Raw genomic sequence first — 16,805 nt, 5'->3', positions numbered from 1 at the left:
TACGCGCTTTAAAACGTCGCTACCGAGATTGGCACTGTACATGGTGCGATACAGAGGTACTTTTGTTGTGTAGCGATGTATGTCTAAGCAGGCAATAAAAAAAAGTTATCGCCTTCCAATCAACTTCTTTCTCTCTATAAGGTTTAGCAGGCGGTAGTTGTGGGAACCCTGTATTGTGGAGACACCATAGCGGAACGGTATGACACTAGTTGTGCGTGGAATGGTTGCGTCATAATTTTGAGCATATGATGGCTGATCTGGCGCCACATGGAGAACCATTACATACTGGCTGCCATTGTATAGGCACCGAGTATTAACAGGCGGGCTTTGCGTGATAAAGCATTAATTCTTTCACATTTAGGCGCACTCAAGATACAACACCCCTCGTGGTCTTTATGCTCAATTTCCAATGTTTCGTTCATAAAGAAGACAAAGAAGTAGCCTCTCGTGAGCTAGATCGTACGTGCCCCCATCCAAGAAGACCCAACGCCGAGTAAGCTACAACAGCCTAGTCTTATCTGACCTCGGACGCAGTGCTATGTCTCAACCGCTAACAACGTTGGGATCTAAGTCCCAGCTGGACAAAAAATGGCCCTACGATCTGTCTTCCGGCGTGGGACTGATCGATACCCATTGCCATCTAGACTACCTTTTCAGCAAGGTGAACCATTTCGGCAGCTACGCCGACTACCGGCGCGACCATCGGGACACTTTTCCCGACTGCTACGAAGGCTGCGTGGCCAACTTCTGCAACCCGGTCACCTTCAAATTGGAATACATGTGGGACGCGCTGCTCTCCGAGGACAAGGTATGGGGAGCCTTCGGCTGCCATCCTAAGATGGCCGCCGAGTACAACGACCAGATCGAGCAGCAGCTGATGCACGCCCTTAACCACCCTAGTGTTGTTGCGCTTGGTGAAATTGGGCTCGATTACACCGAAAGGAATCGGAACCTGCAGCAGACGGTCTTCAGGACCCAGCTTCAGATCGCCACCAGTCGCGGGCTGCCCCTGGTGATACACTCGCGCAAAGCCACGGAGGATACCATGCGCATACTGAGAGAGATGGTTCCGCCGAACTACATGATTCACCTGCACTGCTTCTGCGGCGGCTGGTCCGAGGCTAAGCGGTGGCTCGATGCGTTCCCGCACCTGTGCCTAGGATTCACTCCCAAATTAGGGAGCAACCTCAATGGCCCACTCGCAGAGACTGCCCTCAAGGTGCCGCTTGACCGCGTACTTTTGGAGACGGACGCTCCTTTCTTCTTACCCAGGGAGGAAAAAGGAAGACTGCCAGCCGCTCACCCTGGAGTGGCCATCTATGTAGCGACCCAGCTGGCAACGCTGCGAAACGTCTCCGTTTACGACGTCCTCGTGGAGGTGCGCCAGAACACAAAGCGCATATACGGCATCTAAGTACGGTGCCAAGAACTTGCAAGTGCTGCTGTGTGACTGGGTTCACGAAATTTGGTCTTACTAAATGATGGTGCACTGATGTTAGACATGCCCGGAAGTATTTCGAAAGTGACTGCTTCTAGGACTTATGTTGGGTCTCAACATGCGTATGCAACGCGGACAAGATGGCTGTAATCAAATTTTCATTCATAAACATTTCCATCTGTGTGAAAATCTAAATATTAGATATTAAATTATCGCGAATAAATTACGTAGCGGCAATAAGGTATGGCTTCAGGCTTCAAATTTAGCATTATTTTCAGCAAATGGTATACATTTCTTGTGCGACAGCACACATGCACATTACTGCTGACATTTTGCGCGCGCCTGCATGGCGCTGGTGAACATATTGCTCTATAGAGAAAAAATTCCGAGAGCACTGCAGAATCCGCAGTAGAGAAATGCGAAAGCCTGCGCTTCGCTGCTGCACACGTTGCATCGCGCGCCCGTCGTCGAACACAACCAGCGTTCCCTTGAACGCATCAAAGTTCACCGGCGTTCTATAATTGGTTACAGGGAAGGAAAGGCGCAGTATCTGTCACTCCCGGAATCTAGCTATACTATCATCCTCCCGGTAGACAAGGAGAATTATGATGTGCGTTTCACGATCCCGGGCGTATGAGGTTTAATTCGCGTTGGAAACAGGATTTTTGTTTTTCTGATGCCATTATCAGGACGATTGATAAACGGAATACCGCGGAATCACGAAGTTTCTCGCGGACGCTCGCTGCTAACGCACAGACACGCTGCTGAGTCCGAGCCATTGAAGTCACTTTGGACCACTAAGTATGGTGGCGAGCCCTTCTAGCCACCATAACTAAAGTGCGGTGAGGAGAAAGTCTTTATAGAGCGGTGGTTGTTGAGTTTTTTGCGCGATCTTTACTCAATTTTACTCATCACCCGTTAAATGACTTGACAAAGTCTGATATTAGAGGCTTGTAACGTTTATTAAGGCGAAAGCCTTTATAGGCTCATAGAACGAAATCCCGTGCGCGAGAGTTGTGCGCGAGATCTGTCATATTCCGCGAAATTCCGCGAGATGTGTTCTTCTCTAGCGTTTTTATAGACGCCAAAAAACGCTAGAGAATAACACATCTCGCAAAATTTCGCGGAATATAGGCCACGAATCGGTGTCTGGAAACGAAGCTGCTCCCGCGCTCGCCCGAGATATCTACCACCGGACGAACGTCGAGCAGGTCGACAACCCAGAGCCCGAGGAGAGGTTAAACACCTACCACGAGATCTGTGAATACCACAAACTAAACAGAAAAACATTCTCCACTCCACATAAGGAGCCAAACAACGAAGAGGCCAAAAGTCTTCGCAGACTACAGGCCGGAAATTACCCCAACCCGATATGGCTGCACCATTTAAAAGTAGATGACAGACAACATGAAAACTGTAAACACTGCGGACAGAGAGGTACACTAGATCACATAATCTGGCAATGCCCATTTTCGCCTAGGGCAGTGGCCAACATTCATGACACGGAAGCTTGGGAATCCCTTCTCCAAAGCGAAACCCTTGAGACCCAAAAAGAAGTCGTCCGCCTGGCGGCTGAGGCCGCGAAGAATCAATGTATCCTTGCGCACTTCTAGTCGCGGAGTCCCAGCCCCCTATTCGGGTTTGCGTACCTGGGTGGGGGAGTAGGGGAACCTCCTGTATCGGCGGCAATTAAGTTTCAAATAATAATAATTCTCTAGCGTTACTGACATCTCCAATGCCACGATGCTGTACCGTCCACTCACACTTGCCGCAAAAAGAGCGACAGATACTGCGCGTTTTCTTTCCTGTAAACCAATTATAATTATATGTAGCACTGCAGCCAATACCGATAAGAGGCAAATGGTAGGAGAGGAAGGGTAGGCTTTTGCCAATCTCCTCTTAAGAGACCATTAATTTTTTATGCAATAGCGTAGATAGCTCGTTCCGTCGAAACGCCACCGCCGACGTAGACGGCGGTCGATAAAAATACTCTCCGCGTAATCGAGAGTATGTAAGCATGAAATGGTTACTGGCTTAGTGGTGGCCTTGTCACCTTCGCGAGCGGCCAAATAATCATGGCGCTGTCGGCATAGGCATGGGCCACAGCGTCTGCTGTGGCAAGCGATCGCTTTCTACAAGACGATTCCTAACTCTCCTTTTATGAAGTTACATTGCTCCGACGCGCGGAGAATCCGTAAGCATGCCAAATTTCTTAGGTTAGCCCACTTAAATTTGGAAGACACTTTGGCCATTTTCAAATTGAGTTGGACATCAATTAATTTGGGTAAAATTTGGATGAATGTTCGATGGCATGAGGTCCCCCCCCCCCCCCCCTATTTCTCATTCTCATACCCCGCCGTGCTGGCTCAGTGGTTTGGAGTTCCTAAAAATACAATCCTCTTGTATGTAAAAAAAAATACTAGGTTTTTAAAAATTATGGGACACTTAAGCTCAGCCGTTAAGGGCATACGCGATAGCGTTTCGCACACACCGACGATGTTTTTTTACTTTTTGTTTTCTTTTTTCATTTCTACTTTTATTTTTATTTGTATGCCTTAAGATTTTCTTTACTTTTCATTGTTTTAACATTTGCTTTCCATTGATTACTGATTGGTTGAATGACAAAACTTCATTGTTCTACCATATAAGGAGGCCCCTACTACAGACCCCCAGCACGCACGCCTAGGGGACGGGGGCCGCAACCTCGCGATTAGAAGCAGGCAAATAGGTCTCGACTCTTCGCGGCTTCTTCCGCCAGGCAGATGTCTTGTTGCTGTGGGGCAGGGACCTCGCTCTGAAGCAGTGATTCCTATGCTTCTCTAAGTTAAATTGGTTCACAGGAAGGGAAAGGCGCAGTAACTGTCACACTTGCTCTGTGGACACCCGAACCGCACCGTAAGGGAAGGGAGGAAGGTGGGAATGAAAGTGGAAAGAGAGAAAGAGGAGCCGTAGTGGAGGGCTACGGAGTAATTTCGACCACCTGGGGATCTTTACTATGCTTCTCTACAATTTATATTTTATCAACTGGGGAGCTAGCGCATTCCCAGATTATGTAGTCAAGGGTCCCTGTCACGCCACAATGCTCGCACTTATCGCCTTGTCAATTAAAATCATCAATCTGGAAATATGCCCAGACCAGGTTTACGATGTTCCCAGCTTGAAGGCGCCGCCATGCAACTGCCTATCTATTGCTCACTTTTATTGCGTAAGCGATACTACGCGAGGTTTTATCCCGTCGCGTAAACCCGGCCGGTAGCTACGTTTGACATTTAGAGTGACCACAGATGGGGCCCCTCTTCAAGACGTCGGGTAAACCCGGTCGGTAGCCACGCCGCGCCGCAGAAAAAAACTGATTGATTTATAGGAAGGGAAAGGCGCGGTAACTGTCTCACTTGTTTTCTGTGGACACCTTAACCGCGCCGTAAGGGAAGGTGGGAGTGAAAGTGGAAAGAGAAAAAGAGGAGCCGTAGTGGAGGGCTACGGAGTAATTTCGACCACCTGCAATACCGAAAATAAATAGCGAAATACATAGTAAAGAATGCATTGCCGACAGATTTAGATACAAAAATAGAATACAGAAAAAAGTACAAAAACCCTTACGAATTCCGCGATGCAAAAGATAAATAACAAAGAAATCACAAATTAAAAAGAAAAATTTTTAATTTGAACTTGAACAAAGAAAGTGTATTAGTTTGCTTAATGTCGAAATTCAAAGAATTCCAGAATGATATGGACGAAAATTGAAGGCATTGTTTCCCGTAGACAGTACTGACCTTAAGTAGTAGAAAATTATTACGTAGAGCGAACCGTGCAACACTGTTGTTTTTGATCGTGCCGGAAGGAAAAATGCTAAGTGGCAGCTGATGGTGAAGAATCTTAAAGAATAGAATACCGATATTATAAAAATAAAGAGCCGAGAGGGGTAGAACATTTAAATCCATGAACAAAATGTGCGACGGTGACATTCGAGGGGAGGAGGTTATGATGCGTATGGCTTGCTTTTGCAGCTTTATTAATGGCCAAAGATGAACATGATAGGTGTTACCTCAGGATGACATGTCGTAGTTTAAGTGGCTGTGGACGAATGCGTATTAAAGTGATAGTAACGTGTGGATTGAGAAATAGGATCGGGCTTTGATTAGTACGCGTAAATTTTCTTGCAATTTTCCGCTATATGATAATGGAATTTTAGGTGAGAGTCAATAACAACACCTAGAAACCAAATTCGGTCTTGCGACGCGATGGCAGTGGAATTAAAGTATAGTAGTGGTGAGACGGGCAATGGCTTCTGAGGGGGATAGAAAATCTGAAAGCAAGTCTTAGTAACATTCACAGTCAGGCGGTTAATGTGGCACCAATACTCAAGAGAATTAATGTCGCTTTGAAAGTTAGATATGAGCTGGTAAATATCATGGTGCGATGTTATCATGGTAGATCTGTGAATAATATACTATTACAATGCCTAAAACAGGATGGCAAATCGTTATTATAGAGTAGAAACAATACAGGGCCTAGAATAGAACCCTGTGGAACCCCTTTGTTAGCGAGAGCTTTGTTAGATGCATGGTTATTAATACAGACTTTGTGGTCTCGGTCACGAAGAAAGCTCTTCAAAAGAAATAGTGGAGGTCCTGGTATGCCGTACGACTGAAGTTTCGGAAACAAGATGGAGGGATCGATAGAATCAAATGCTTTGTGGAAATCAATGAAAACTGCGCCTTAAAACCTTCCTTTATCGATAGCAAGCCTGATGTAATATATGAGAGAACCTGCAGTATCTGTAGATAGTCCGCACCGAAAACCGTGTTGATTATCTGTCAATATGTTGTATTTTTCAATATATCCGGACAACCTTATTTCCATTAACTTTTTTTAAATTTTGTCAAAAAAAGGAAGAATGGCAATCGGTCGATAATTATTTGGCAGAGCGGGATCGCCTTTTTTGAACACTGGTATAATTTTCGCTATCTTGAGCTGCTGTGGATAACTACCATATATAAAAAGAAGATTGAATATGTGACTGAGAACTGGTGCGAGCAAAGATGCGCCGAGATTGGCGGAAATCAGCTATCGCCGAGTAGAGACGACAGCGAGCCGCGACAATGAGAAGAGGCAAGGTAAACACCTCCCCGCTTTACTTCCTTGTTGTCGCCATCTTGCCCTTCAACTATCAGTCTCCATCCAAACGGATAAGGTAGTCAGCAAGATCATCGCCAGCAGTTTTGGGAAAACCCAATAAATATCTGGTCCCGAGCAAAAGCCCTGTTCTGTGTTGTGTCGTACTTCGCATTACCAGTTTGTGGTCGTGAGAACGGTTGTCCGAGATGTGCGATCGTGGGAACTCGGAGTTTGCGGCCTAGACCTCAGAGGAGGCTCGACGGCCCAGTAAGAACCCCCCACAAGTCGAAGCGGAGGAGTCTAATGGTTTGGTGGCCACTTACACCATTTTCCGAAGGCCCTTTTCATTAGATTGGGATTTTCAACATTCATAGTGTGCAGCACGGCGTCTTCCTCACATTAACTGTACCTTTTCGAAATGGCGTGGCATGTCCGGTAATGGACCTTTTTTCCAGTAGCTCTACTGCGCATGCGCGAAACCGCCTCGGCCGCCATTTTCGCCGGGATGCCAAGCGGAAATAAAGGGAGGACTTAGTGCACGTGCTTTTCCAGGAAACGATACCCCTCGCTTCAATGAGGCTACGAACTGCTGCACAATAATTGCGTGCAATGCTAGCATCTTTTAGGCCTTCGGAACGGAGGCATTATATTGTCCCCACCTCACCCAGCTTGCCTCAACGAGGAAGAAAGAGCCAGGTTCGCCAGCTTGCTGTTGTCATTGTAATGGTTTAACAGGGGGCGGGGGGTTAGTGCATCAAGGTATGTTTGGTATGTACACAGATGGCACAAGCATCTCTGCATAAGACTAGGCAAGACCAACCCTGCACTCAACATCTGTATGAAAAATAAGCCCACCCTGGTACTGGGAACGAATTTTCGCACAAATTCTCGGTAACCCGTCCCGTCATTCGTACTTCGCCTGGCGGCCGCAAGAGGGGTGCGCTACTGGAAAAAGGTCCATTGCCGTCGTCTTTTAGTTCGGCACCCGTGTCCACCTTGACTTTCAGGAAGTATAGCAATTGATCACAATTCATCCACGTAGTGCGCCGCTGGTTTTTGTTTTACCTTGCTTCTCCGCATTCATGTATCTGCTATCCTTGCTGTTTCGTAGCTTTTGAGCGGCACCCATTGATATCGACATAGCTCGTTCACATCTGCCACCCGTTTCTTTACACGGCAGGCGATCTCTGGAAATTATGCACTTATTATTATTTGGATCCCGGTCGTGTTTTCATGCTTGAGTATTCTGAACGGTGTCCTCTTGCCTTTTGAATGGCCTTCCCATTACCACCATTGCGTATTAGCCGAGTTTAAAACCTTCCTTGGCTCTAATAACGATTTCAAGTCGAGGGAAATTCTTCTTATTATTAAGCATTCTACTCTTTTGCTCGGGTTTCGTGGTGTCTTCTCCGTCTGAACTTTTCCAAGCTGTCGCGCCCTGGCTTCTGCAGGCGCTTGCTTGTCCATTTCTGCATTTTCGAGATGTCCTTTTTTGTTCCTATCCGCATAGCGGGTATTCAGTTGTCCAGGTCTTGGTTATCCTGGCCTCTGTCAGTTTCGGTGAGATCGGCTCATCGCTTCCTGCAGTTCGCGGCGATAATGCCCTCATAGTGTCCTGAGTTGTAGTTTTCCATATTTGAATCCTCGTTTGACATCGCTATAGTAGTATAGTATTTCCATTCCCGTCGTCGGGGCTTGTGAGCGTTTGTTTAGTCTATTCGTGCCTCGGCACGGCCGCCAAGGCCGCCCTTTCGTCGCACCAATCCGCAGCGGTATCGTGTAGGACGGACCTTTCCACTCGGTTGCAATGTGATCCACCGTTTAGATCTTAGTATCCTATTGTAGCGGTCGTCGAGTTCCTCCTCCTGGTCACCAAATATGGTATGGCCACTTTTACATTATGGAAGTAAAACTTCCCAAAAACTCGGGAGATACCACATGCGAGATACCACGCTCTCAGGTACCCCTTCGTCTACAGTTGGCAAAACGTGCATTCTCTACTCCCCAGAAGGCGGAATTAAATCAAGTCAAGACATGGACGTACGTACATCTCCTGATGGCATCTCGACTGGCACAGTGGGAACGCACCAGATGGTTGGCTTTTCTACCTTGCGAGTTTTCCTTGATTCTCCATGTTTTGGGGCACCTTCTGTACTATGTTCTCTCGTGGAAGTCGGAATCCTTCGTACGACATCGACAGCATATGATACCGCGTCGTTAGTCAAATGGTATTTTCACCTGGTATGCAGCCAATACCGGAGAAGAGCTGCTCATATGTTATGCTGTAGTTACCCGTCCGTACGACTGTGTTGATGGAAAGAACAATGCCTTACGCCCACACCTCATCGAAGCGGTGTCTAATGATTTGGTGACCCTGTACACCATTTTTCTCGGGGCACTTTTCATTGTATTTGGATTTTCAAGATTCCTAGAGTGTAGCGCAGCGTCGTTCGGCCCTCACAATACCTGTAGATTGTCTAAATGTCGTGGCACGTCACATTAGTTACCGTCGCCTGTTAGTTCGGAACTCGTGTCCACCTTGACTCACGGGAAGTAGCCATTGATCGCAATTCCTACAAAGTGCACCGAATTTTTTCCCTTGTTTCTCGCATTCATGTACCTGGTGCCCCTTGCTGTCTCGTAGCCTTTGAGCGGCACCCATTGGTTTCATCGACAATCACCTCATTCAACTCTGCCACTCGGTTCTTAACACAACAGGCGACCTCGAAGTGCCTTTTCTTGTTACAAAAATGAACACAAGCGTACCTCACTGTGGCATTCTGAATGTTTGTGAACATCACGGCCACAGAAGTTCCGTGCTCTGTGCTTGGTGGTGAAACCTTTGACTCGACGATGTCTGGCTGGTCTCGCTTGAATGCTCCTTTCTTGTTTCGGCTCGCTGTCACTGTATCCCTTTAACGGCATTGATGCCAGGTGTCTCGGTTTGTCATTTGAGTTCGGCAGGTTGATTTTTCTTTCTCAGTAGTTTTGGCGCTTTAAACCGCCACTGCCGATCTGACTTGTCTCCATTTGAAGCGCTTCGGAACAAGGCTGGTTGAGACGGCCCACAGCAAATTGTTAACCCATCTGTTGTTCTTTCAAGCTACCAAATTCACGCCTACTTGCCAGTTCGAAGAGCGCCGTACCAAGCTAATGGACTACTTCTCCCACCTCCTGTTTGCGGCACTTGAAATGAGAGCCTTTATAAAATGCGCTCTTCCTGTGCCCAAAGTGCACTTCGAGCTTCCCTTTTTCGCTTAGACGTTCTAGAGATCTGCATCTGTGGCGTTAACATATCGCATGACTTCTCATGCTTTTCTACTCATGGTTCATAGCAGTGTTCTTACTTGAAGATAGTATCCTTCTTCCGCAGTTCCGAAACGAAGCTGTAGTCCTTGAACTCTATCATCCATTCCGACCAATACTTGCATTTGTGGAAGTCGAAGGGCTGCGGGGATTTGTTTTTCTCGGGCGTCCAGGATGCTTCTTAGCTGGTGTGTGATTTTCTCAAGGCTTTCAGTTCTCTTTTCTAGCTGATTATTCATACCCGAACGCTACCCAGCACTGTTACCATAGCTTTGGCTGTGCCAGCTCATCTTATTATTGTTTTTTTTAAGGTTGTATTCTCTTCTTTCTACACTCTTCTCCCCTGTCTGCAGGCTCATGTAGTCGTCTGAATTTGCGTTGTCTTTTTGCATCCTCCAGTCACTAACTGGGATTCGTATTTCGTTGTCGGTAATTCATTGCTTCGGCTGCCGGTATCCTCATCTTCTACCGAGCTTGCCATCTATTTCTGATGTTGGCTTTTTGTTTTGTTCTTGGTCATCCTTTCTCTCCTGTCGCCGTTTGCGTGGCTTTCACGTTGCGTATGGTACCTGCCCTTTTTCCATTTTTTTTTTTATTCTTTATCCCCAGTGAGATGGTCTTCCCAGAGCGTTCATTTTCTACCTGCACTTTCAAGGCTTTCTTTGGTGTTCTAGATGCTGCGTGTGCCCAAACGGTGTTCAGACCTGGCACGCCTTTCGTACAATCTTTCCGTCAAAAATGATCATGGCAGTCACTTACTCGCCGCGCACTGTTGCCCCAACGATTTCTCCACGCGTCCAAACTCTTGGGTTTGCTTATTGTTCTGTTGACGTTCCTGGCTCTAGTACGCGCACTACTGTCCGTATGACGTCCTCGTGTGTCGCCGCGCACATGTTCACTTTGCGCCTGATTCCCCCGATTTCCGTTTGTCGTATTTGCTTCGAGGCTGCCGTTGTCTCTTGAAATTATACACTTATGTTGGAGCCCGGTCGTTGTCGAGTTTCATGCTTGAGCATTCTGGATGGTGTCCTCCTGCTTCTCGAATGTCTGTCGCTATTACCACCATTTGAGTATTTTCTTACTTGCAAGCCCTGCTTTGATGTCATAATAATTTTGAGGTCGCTCTGTGGTAGAGGCAAATTTATCTTATTAAAAATTTCCATCTCCTGTTCGGTTCTCCTGGGATCTCTTTCTCCACCGTCGGGCATTTTAGAAGCTGTTGCGACCCGGCTTCTTGCGGCTACTTGTCCATTCCGGTCTTTGCGATTTTTTTTATTTTTGCTTGTGTCTCGATAATAGTTATTCAAATGTCCACGCCTTTATTGTATCTGTCATTGTCCCTTTCACTCATATAGACTCCTTAATTGTTGCCTGGCATCGACAGCGACACTGTCTTCATAGTTTCCTGAATTGTCGATTTCTATCTTCGAATCGTCGTTTGATACCGCTGTGGCAGTATTTCCGTTCCCGTCGTAGGGACTTAATTGTGAGCGTTTGGTTAGTCTGTTGGTGCATTGGCACGGCCATCAAAGCCGCTTTTTTGTCGCACCCCTTAGCTGTGGCGTTGTTGATCCGGAACTTTCCAACTGGATTTTAGGTCGCTAAATTAGTCTACTGTTCAGATGTTAGCATCCGTGTCTGCCGGTTGTATAGTTTTTCCAGTTATTTAAAATGGAGTCGCCCCGCTTGCATTATAGAATAAAAATTGTCAAAAACTGGGGAGTCGATGTTCAATACCACGTGCGCATACCACACTCTCAAGTACATCCCGGTTGAAAATTCTATTTCAAAAACAACTGCTGCTTCCTAGCACTTAGTTCACAGTTATCAAAAGAAGTTGTTATCTACTCACAAACTTATTCACATAGTTTGAAGTCGACATCTGAGCTATGTTTAGGACTGTCACTATAGGAACGCACCAGACGATTGGTTTTTGTACCTTGCAAATTATGCCTTGATTCTCGATATTTTATAGCTAGTTCTTCACTTTGCTCCTCAGGGTAATCGGAAGCCTTCTCCGCAGACTGCGAAAACATATAATACAGCATCGTCAGTCAGGAGGTGCGCTCACCTGGTATGCTGTCGATACCGGAATAGAGCTCTTCGTATGTGTGCTGCTGCAGTATCGATAAAACGGAGAATTCAAAGTTCCCAAACCGGCAATTCAAGGAGGTGAGTCCGAATGTTTGGCAGCCACGTGCACAATTTCATGAGAGCGCTTTTCGATTTGGGTTTTCAACCTTCCTAATGTGTTACCCGCGGCATCGTTCGGTCCTCACAAGTCATCTGCCTTTTCTAGCTATCGCAGCATACCAGAGAACGAGTTGCCAACATCTGTTACTTGTACATTTCTTGATGGCTTCCAGGTGGTTGACTTTTCTACCTTGCGAATTTTGCCTTGGTTCCTTATGTTTTCGAGCGGCTTCTATACTACGCTTCTCATGAAAACTGAAATCCTCAGGACTGCGACAACATACGCTACCGCATCGTCAGTCGGTGTGCTCACCTGGCATGCAGCCGATACCGGTGAAGAGTTGCTCATATGTCATGTTGTAGTTACCCGTCCGTACGACTGTGTTGATGGAAAGGACAATGCCTTACGCCCACACCCCATCGAAGCGGTGTCTAATGATTTGGCGACCCTGTACACCATTTTTCTCAGGGCACTTTTCATTGGATTTGGATTTTCAACATTCCTAGAGTGTAGCGCAGCGTCGTTCGGCCCTCACAATACCTGGACATTGTCTAAATGTCGTGGCAAGTCACATTAGTTAGCGTCATCTATCATTTCGGCACCCGTGTCCACCTTGACTCACGAGAAGTAGTCATTGATCGCAATTCCTCCACAAAGTGCGCCGGTGTTTTTCCTTGCTTCATCGCATTCATATACCCGGTGTCCTTGCTGTCTCGTCGCTTTTGAGCGGCACTCATTGGTTTCATCGACATTCACCTTGTTCAACTCTGCCACTCTGCATGTTCTCTGCCACTCCCATACGGACTCTGTTCTGCGCCAGCCACATTCCATATAGTAATGGGTACTGTCCTCTCCAGCCATGGGTAGCAATCTTGCCACGTCCACTTAGATGTCATTTTTTTCCCCAGATATTTCCAGAGCACAGCAAATAACCGCCTTCAATGCTGCTCTCCAAGTCATCCATTCTTTTGATTTGTACCTTAAGCCGAGAAACGTCACTTTCCATTCGACGAGCAGAAATGTCTAAGTCACCTTGTGAGCTCTGACTGCATCCGTTCTGACCCGCAGAAGACCACCGCTGTGGCGGCAGTTCTGACACCAACCAACAGCGCTCCCGGTGCCCATTTTGGGCCTTTGCGCATACTGTTGGAAATCTGCAGCTAATTTTTCTGAGATCACTGAGCCCTTAACTCGGGGACAGCAAGATGCATTCGCTGACCTCCAAAGACGTCACCAGTCGTCAACGTTATTGCGTCACTTCGACAAGGATGCGGCCGAGAAAGTTCACGCAGACGCGAGCAACATTGGCTTTGGAGCAGTTACAGTGCAGTGGTAAAAAACACTGTGCGGGTCATTGCCTACTCAAGCCGCACACTCTCGCTCATAAAAGAACTATTCCACAAAAAAAGAAAGAAGAAACGTCACTTCTGGTGGTGTGGGCGCTCGCCAAATTTACGGAAGACCATTTAGGGCCTTCAGTGACCGTCAGTGCCTCTGTTGGTTGGCAAGCCTCAAGGACCCTTCTGGACACCTTGCCCGATGGAGCTTGAGGCTCCGAGTTTTCGACGTTACTTTCCTTTACAAGTATGGCCAAAAACACACGCTGACTCTGGTTTGGACGATGACGCATTCTTTCGAGCTGTAACAACATTAGCCCTTGCTCAACTGCAACGAGAAGACTCTGCACTTGGCCTGCTCATTGCCTACCTCTAAGACCGCACATCCCACCCACCTCGTCGTTCTTCGCATTCCCAACAAAATATCCTGTACAAACACACCTTTGCGGACTGGACCCAATGCACCAATTAGTCATACATGCCGCTCTTCGTATCGAATTACTGCACACCTGTAACGATCAGCCATCGTCTTGACATCTCAGCTTCACTCGCACATTGGCCCAGAAGTAGCAGCTTGCGGCCGCACTGAGACAGTTTGTGAAGTCCTGTCACGATCGCCAGTGCAGAAAGGCCTGCTAGTCGTCACCAACCTGTTCATCCAGAGAAAGCTACGTTTCAAGAAGTCGGAATAAACTTGTTGGTGCCATTTCCTGAATCGTCTCTGGGGCAGAGATGAACTGTTGTTTCCAATGATTATTTATCACGCTATTGCGAAATGCAGCGAGACACTGCTGCAAAAATAGCTGTTTTTGTACACAGCATCATGCTTCACCATGGCTCATCATGGACCGTCGAACCATATTTAACGCGCACCTAGTGTATGAAGTAATGCAGCTCAGTTGCATCACTCACCGGATGACTACCGCCTACAACAGCCAGATGAATGAACACACGGAACGTTACGATATATGGACGTGTATGTTCATGTACATAGATACCGACCACAAAAACTGACATGCTAATCTGTCCTACTTATTGCTTGCATGTAACACCCCAGTGCAGGAAACTACCGGCTACGCGCTATTCTGCCTCATACATGGACATCCGAGACAGGATGTGAACACAGGCCTCTGTCTCAGATGCAGAAGAATTTGCCCACCTTGATGAAGCCCGCCGATTGGCTAACTTTGCTTTCGTGAGCGACAAAGCTGCGACGCTCAGCGATACAACCATCGTCATTGGGATGCCGAATGTCATCGAAGTGACCAGGTCCGGATATGGGCCCCCATTTGTTAGCGAGGTTGCTCCGAAAAACTCTTACGCCCTTATTTCAGCCCCTACAAGGTGCTCCACTGAGTTATTGTCATGGTTTACAAAGTCCTTCCTAAATTAATATCTGCTCTTCGCGCCGTACGTGTCAGCGAACTGAAACCTTATCACTCACATTGAGTGCAGTGTTTGTGCATTCAGCTCATTATTGCCTTTGTGAAGTTGTTCTTCCATCACTTTTTTTTTTCTTGCTTCAGTTTAGAATTGAGATGACTCTCTGGAGCAGGGTAATACATTGCGGGACTTGTGTCAGTGGCATAGCTATATGACATCGGTGTTGCTGCGTAGTGAAAAGATGAAGAGGTCAAAATGCATGTGTTCAAGCAGGCTTCGAACTGGCCTGTTGATGTGTTCAGACCTTTCACATATGAAGATGTTGAAGCGGAATTTCATAAAGTATGGACTGCCCTTATTTGGAAGAATTTTGATAACCTAACTGTGCCAATAAATACATACAGCCATGCACCCCTGTATTGACTTATCGTTGTCACCACCTCCTTGCCCGCTGGCGTAAGCTGGCTGGTGACTTGTATGATGGAGCAAATCATACAATGCGTTTAAACTGAGGAAGCTTTCACTGCATAAATTTCGCATCTGTCAAGATCACAATGACCATCATTGTAGACCCTGCTTTCTGCACAAGTCACCCAAAGCCTCGACCAGTCACGACTACCGAAGCAGCTTTCCAATCTGCTTGTAATCCTGCAGACTGATAAGGTCTCATCTAGTGGGCTTGCAACTGGCAAGAGTTGCGCAGACGTGCTCCCTAGTGTACCTGTTTCAGAAGACGACAGCTTGGGGAGGCAAAACAGACTGGACTGCACAGCCAGCAGTGCTTATGATGTGGAATGTCGTAAAAAGTTTTCGGCTTACCTACTATAATAGCCTTGCCCTACCGACAAATACAATATAGATAGCCTTTGATATATCATGTAACAATGATAGAGTATTTTCTTGTCAATGTATATATGTTTGTTCCGGGTATATCGAACATGGAAGAATTCCCTTCAAACGGTATACCCCAAGTGGTGCTGCTTCCAATGGCACTTCCGCGATCACTTAGCAGGCGTGAACTTGGGCACTGTACTCTTACTTATAGATTGCAGACAACTTTGTTCATTGCAGTATCTTATGTATCGACATATCAAACTAATTACATTGATCCTCTTCATGTTCACTGTATCTGGAATGAACTGTGACCTGTTTATCTGAAGTCACCTAGCTCGAGCCACTTCGCCTATAGTCTTCATCATTAAAGAAATGTTCTGCATTAGCCGTGGCCATTCAGAATTACATGATGCATATAAGAAATCAGCGATGCCACTTGGCTTCGACTGCGGAGGCAGCGCTAGCAGCGACTGACTGATGCCGCTGCCGCCGCTAGCGAGTCAAGACAACGTGACTGCGTAGACTTTTAACAGATTTATTTATAGGAAGGGAAAGGCGCGGTAACTGTCTCACTTGTTTTCTGTGGACACCGCAACCGCGCCGTAAGGGAAGGGAGCAAGGTGGGAGTGAAAGTGGAAAGAGAGAAAGTGACTACGTAGATTGATTGATTTATAGGAAGGGAAAGGCGCGGTAACTGTCTCACTTGTTTTCTGTGGACACCGCAACCGCGCCGTAAGGGAAGGGAGGAAGGTGGGAATGAAAGGCGAAGGAGAGAAAGAGGAGCCGTAGTGGAGGGCTACGGAGTAATTTCGACCACCTGGGGATCTTTAACGTGCGCTGACATCGCACAGCACACGGACGCCTCTTCGTTTCGACTGCGTAGAGAGAGAGCGAGAGAGGGAGAGAAGTGGTTCTTATGTGGAAGATGAAAAAGAACCACTTCTCTCTCTCTCTCTCTCTCTACGCAGTCGAAACGAAGAGTAGAACACCTTCTCCGTCATGCAGAAAGAGGAGGAAGGGGTCCCCCCTCTTCCTGCGTGGCGGCAAGGGTGCTCTCCGGTAGCCGAAAAGCCGGCTAGCTATCAGCGGATCACGGTGCGTGCATCCCGTTCTCACTCGCTAGCGGCGTCAGTGGTATCGGTCAGTCGCTGCTATCTGTTCGTTGCGCAAAGTTCCTATGGGTCCACGCGCTGCT

At 47.1% G+C, this 16,805-nt stretch overlaps 1 pseudogene; it reads left to right on the top strand.

The window, feature by feature from the left end:
• The first annotated feature begins 538 nt into the window (after nt 1-538).
• Nucleotides 539-1,414, top strand: LOC146207721 (3'-5' RNA nuclease TATDN2 pseudogene; annotated as a pseudogene).
• The last annotated feature ends 15,391 nt before the right edge of the window (nt 1,415-16,805 follow it).

This window comes from Amblyomma maculatum, chromosome 1, assembly GCF_055883805.1.
Source record: "Amblyomma maculatum isolate TAMU_Amacu chromosome 1, ASM5588380v1, whole genome shotgun sequence".
Taxonomy (NCBI): Eukaryota; Metazoa; Arthropoda; class Arachnida; order Ixodida; family Ixodidae; genus Amblyomma; species Amblyomma maculatum.
Note: the sequence above shows the minus strand (reverse complement) of the source record. Positions and strands in the feature narration are given on the sequence as shown.